Here is a 6,000-nt window from a genome sequence, read left to right as displayed (position 1 = left end):
ACATGGCCCCTACGCGCTTCTGAAGTGACTGCAACTACTAAGGTTGTGATGGGATGATGGCCCGCAACATCCTCCCATCCAAAAAAAAAAAACAGCTCCCCTCCCGTCCCGGGCTCAAGTTTTCCCTCTCATTTGAAGGATGTGATTAATGTTCTCCTTGCCGGTGGTGTTTTTTCCTCTTCTTTAATTGCCTCAAACTCGTTCTCCTGTTGCACCGCAGACACAATGGGAGAGGCTCAGTCAGGTGCTCGTCGTCGCTCTGTTCATTAATCATTCCTCTTTATAAAAGCCTGAGTTTCCGGCACCTTCCCAGCGGATGCACAGCCACCATTGCTCCGCAGCCGCGCGCAGAACTTTTAAATGTTATCTTTGAAATGCACAAGGCCAAGTGTCGGGAAGTGTGCTACACTTGCTATGCGGAGAGCTCATCTGGAGATCCGCTTCCATTGAGCTGCACAGGCTAATCTCTTCGCCTCTGAAAGGGGTAATCATAAAGGGGTCTCTCTGTTGAAACCGTATAACATGGAATATGTTGGGGGGGAGTTGACGGATCAATTGCTGTGCTGTCATTCTGTATTATTCATTGATTTATGAATTACCCATATTTCTTTATGAGCAAAAGAATTCCACGGGAGTTTACTTGTCCCATCTATGGAGCCATGTCTGATGAAGGCCATGGTCTGCGATCAGCTTCATAGGACAGTGGTGGCTGGTTATTTGGTTAACAGGATGCAACAAGAAGATCCAGTAGAGTTCACTCCCTGGAGTCATTTTCAATTGCACTGTGTTATATATGGATCAGTTATATTTTAATAACGGCCATCTATCTGTGTATTTAGCTTTCTGACTGTCCTTCTGTATATGTCACAGTAACCCCAATTCTTACCATGTGTGCTAATTATTATAAGAGTATGCCCTCTTGTTCAACTGACAGAACCTGATAAATCTATTGTGTGTTGTTAATCCACTTTATGAATTAAAAAAACCTCCACCAAATCCCGCCATAGTCTGCTTTAGCTAAATTTAAACTGATTTAGCATGTTAAATCCTTCCTTGTAACTTTGCATATCATACCAGGAACCAATTTAATTACCCTTATTTGAGTTTCTTTTCAAGAGCTTCTGTGTCTTTCCTGTAGTGTGGTGCCCAGAACTGAACACGTTACTCTGTGGTCCGATAAAGGCGTTGTATAACATCAATATAACTTCCTTTGATTTATAGGCAGTACTTTTGCTGCATATCCCAGCATCTTGTTGCCATTTTTTTTTTACTGCGAAAGCACAATCCGTAGATCCTTCCTATTAAATGTTGGCTCCAAGACTGTTCACAAATATTTCTTCCAAATGAACACTTTCTAATTCTGCTGCTCCTGCAAGATAATCACCTCTTTATTGTCCACATGCGGAACATTTAGCTATATAGAATGTCATTTTCCTGCTCACCGCCCAGAACTGGACTACTTTTGTGTGGTACTGACTCCACTTACTATATGTGAAGTTTATTGAAAGCAGATGTCAGAGCATCAAAGTGGACATAAAATATTATAGGTACATTTTTTACTAAGGCTGTTTAGTAAGGTTGTACATCGCTGTGAATAAAATTGTAGCAAGGTAACTATCTCAAACCACAACATAATGAATAGACTGAGAATATCGACAATAAAATATTTTAACGATGTGTCTGCACCTCACAAAGTAACAGGACAGTACTATTTTCACAAGGTTTTTTTTTTTTTTTTTACAAATGTTATTTGGCTCGCTGGAATCTTACCAATAACCTGCTTAATTACTTCTATGTTCAAGATGTTAATTTACATTCCAATAGCATTTTCTCCGCCTGCCACGTTACAGGGTTACTTATTACTTGGTAGGAAGAAGCACCATAATTGCTGTTTAGTTTTTACACAGGTTGTCTCAGCAAATGTGTCATTGCATTTATAACACGCTGCACCAAACCTCCCCACACCAATCCCCCCTCCCACTCCCCACTCATTCCAAATAGTATTTGTTAGTGCTTACTTATCTCCAGTGTTTTACAAGCCTGTTAATCAAGAACCATTGAATAGCATATTGGAATTGAATGGTCTCTGTTTCTGAGAGTTATGCAAATAGACATGATAAGCTATTACATGGAAACAAGGGAATCACATTTATGGTACACAAAGTATGAGGAGAATCAGTGTACGGAGGAGTTTACCTCCCATAATGGCCTCTCCAGATGCACCCCGGGGAAAGACTGTTGTGTTGCCGAGAAAATCAATGCCTCCAAAAGACAGCATGCATTTGTGTTCCTGTGAGGATCTGTCACAGGGGGAAGGCTGCTGAAAATGTCACATCCAATTCCAGTCCCGGCTTCGTCAGCGCAGTCTGGCCTGTGCGTACAATAAATCACATCCCGTTGCCCCGAGATTGGAACCTAATGGACTGGGTGACGCAACACTGCTTTGGCCACACATGAACTAGGTCTGGAAGGACGAAAATGAGTGCGTATGTTTGTGTGTGTGCGCCTGCGAGCGTGTGCATGCGTGTGTTTGGGAGGGCTGACATTACCTCAAAATTCATCCCCATGTCTCATCTTGTCTTGCTGCAGCATGGTTTGATGATGGAGGCACACTTGTCCAATTGTCAGACGGCTGTCAGTAACTAGGATTATTGGCATGGTTATGGTAGTAGTGCCCTGCCTGCCTTGGACTGCCACCTGCCCACCAGCAGAGGGCATTAGTGATGGCTGTGATGCTGTTTTGATGTACTGAGCAAACATTACTTCCCTTATGGAAATGGAATGTACTGCAACATTTTGAAGTAAAATATATTATCAAGATTCTGCTGTACTTAAAATTATATGGGTAAATACTGAAATTATTGCTGCTGACAGATATTAAAAAATACATTGCTGTGAAATATACTAATCATATTTTTGAAAATTCCCACACACTTCCAATAGGATATATTGTAGGTTATTATGTTCCCTTAAGGGTTTGTATTCATTCCATACACAGAATGCAGAAAGAGGAGGTGCCCAAAGAGCTACACAACAACAGACCTGCCAGACACCCGTGTGTCTGGTCCATGTTTTTTAAACACACAATTTCAGCAAGAAGATGGAGTGGTGGGTGGGACTTGACCATGAATCTGGTCCTTCTGCGATGTTCTGGTGATGTTCATTGTAAACCATGAGTATATGTCAGTGAGGGAGGGCAGAACCAGAATGCACCAGTCTCGCTTGCTGCACAGAGGACAGCGCCTCTGTTTAGGGTGGCAGTATAGTAAAATGGTTAGAGTGACTCAGCGGTTGCAGGTTTGATTCTCTGGTGGTGGTGTTTCCTGCTGTTCTACCCTTGACTTGAATTGCTTCAGTAAAATATCGAGCCATGTAAATAGATACTATTTTAAAAATGCTGTGTAAGTTACTCTGGATAAGAGCATCGGCTAAATGTATAAAATATAAATACAAATGTAAGGGACACTGATTTGATATTTATCAGTTTTTCAGATTTAAGAACCTTACACAATTTGACAATTTAGATATTTTTATTAAAACCAACATCATATCCTTCTGTCTCGAAATATAAGTATGCTTAAGATTACATCACATCACACAGACTATTAGGAATTTTCCGTTCTCTTTGAATTAAACAATTATGCAGGACACAACAGGAACTCTGCAAAATGAATTATTTTCTCATGTGATTTATCAAGCAAACTCGATTTGATTAAATTGAATTAATCCACCTCGGAAGTGCAGACAAGCACACAACGTACAGTACATAATCACACATGCTGGCACACACACACACACACATGCACGGACCATCCTGGTCAGTATGGAAATGTGTATTTACCTGCCCACAAGAAACAGATGGTGCTGAAAGAGGAAAAAAAACCCATCAACGATGACATGAATATGAATTACCAAGGGTGAATGTCCTGCAAAATACAGCTTCCAGAGACCAATAACATAAAAATGAATAATACAGCCAAATCCATCAGAGAGGCGTTAAGCTTCAGAGAAGGCATGCTGGGGAGCTGATTGCTCCATTAAAAGGGCCCAAACAGAGAAATAAGAGAAGCCTTTCCCTTCTCCCCCCAGCACCGCCCCTTCACCTGGATATGTGTGAAAGCTGACTCTCTCCTGGGAGGGTGTCGATCAATTTGGAAATAAATAACAACTGTACAGAAAGGCACAAAATGCCTCGACCTGCACCAGAGACAGAGATGGGGAGGAAAAAAATCCCTTTTTTAAAACAGAATTTACAAACCCGCCGATTAAAGTGAAGACATCAGTCATCAGGTTTTTCTGATCTGTGATGTGGAAAAGGTAACATCAAGTGAACAAGTGAAGGTTGTGAAGATTTTGGATTTCTTGAAGATTTTAACTTCAATTTGAAGACCAGGGGTAATATCTTCACAGTGTCAGTCTGTCAGTCCACTGCAAAGCCAGTATAGCAATCACTAGTGGTGTTGTTGTTGTGGGGGGGGGGGAGGCTTAATGTTCTTCTGTAGATGAATGTGTCTTTTGGTTAAAGGCAATACATTCTGGGAAAAGCTCATTTTTGTATATAAACTGAAGTTTCAGGTATAATGGTGCAATTACAATAACAAAAATGTTTTGAATAAACTTTAGAAAACAGATTGATGCAGATGATACCTTTGAAAATAGAATATGACTTGACATCATATGAACTTATTTTTAAACCAACTTAGATTTGACATTTTTTCCAGTGTACCTTCACATGTACGTTCACATCTTTTCAAAAACATAATTTTTTATGTACTACCTCTGCATAAAGGTAGTAAATATCTTCCTTTTTATAATTTAAAAAATGATTTTGACTTTTATCATTGCAATCAGGCATTCCATACAGTGTAAATTTGAAGGCAGCTTTGCCATATGCCCATTTCTATTCCAGCCCAACAGTTATTCTTCTATAAGGATCATTATTACATTTTTTTTTGTATTTACATAAGACCATTATTCGAACCTCCCACACTCACGGAGAGAAAGGGTAAAGAGAGCCGGCTTCCGTTATTTGAAGACGAGTGCCTACACATTTCAACAGCACCAAACATAGCTCCTCGGCTGTGGGGACAGGAGCGCCCTCGTGATTTCCGTAGGCCTCCCACGCGGTAGTTATATAAAAATAACAGGCTGTCAGATTGGCCGTCGCCTTACACGGGCGCGTGCGTCAGCACAGAGCCCCTCAAAGGTACGGATCTTTCTATCCCTGGACCATCGCGACCTGGCTCAGGAAACACTTCCTTGTAGGTGCCGCTGACTCATCCCCTCAACAAACGAGGCATTCTTGTGCTAATTTTCTGCCCATTAATAATAGGGCCAGTCACGCAGCACTGAGCGTGCAGCACCAAGGAGACGATAATTACTGGTGTCCTCATCAGAGAATCCAATGCATTGGCTGGTAGTTATTTACATATAATGCAATGAGGGGTCAGACAAGGTTTTCCGGTCTTGGAAAACTCCAGGAGTTTACTCTATGTAGCTATGTTACCACCGAAGGTACATCTGAAGGGATAAGTCCATGTGACCAGTGACCAGTGCTGGCTTTAAACATGCAGTTGGGCTCCTAAGGACTGACAGTGCATTCGCTGCTCCCTTGTTTGTTACTGACAGTGCAGGATCTCCAGTTTCCTGGATGTATCCCGGTGTGACTACCTGCTGTCTTTCCCGATCCACCAATCCCGCTTCCCCAGCCAATCAGCTGACCCTGTCCACACAGAGCAGCACTTCCTGTGCCCTTATAGGGGTCATCTTCGTCCATCACTGCCTTCTCTGACATCTCCCTTCTCTCACCCTTCCAAGGTTTAATTTAGTAAGGGGGTGTTCATTAAGTCATATCTTCTCATACTGCCTCAACTCCAAATGACTGTGGAGATCTGTTATCTGTTACCCTTACCCAAGAGACACTCCCGCCAAGATTGAGAAAAGTTTTCTGGGAACTAAATCTGTGGTATATGCAGACTTCAGATATGTGGGCGAGGCAAT

The sequence above is a fragment of the Anguilla anguilla genome, chromosome 3, assembly GCF_013347855.1.
Source record: "Anguilla anguilla isolate fAngAng1 chromosome 3, fAngAng1.pri, whole genome shotgun sequence".
Classification (NCBI taxonomy): Eukaryota; Metazoa; Chordata; class Actinopteri; order Anguilliformes; family Anguillidae; genus Anguilla; species Anguilla anguilla.
The sequence above is the reverse complement of the archived record's forward strand: the minus strand, read 5'-3'. Positions refer to the sequence as shown.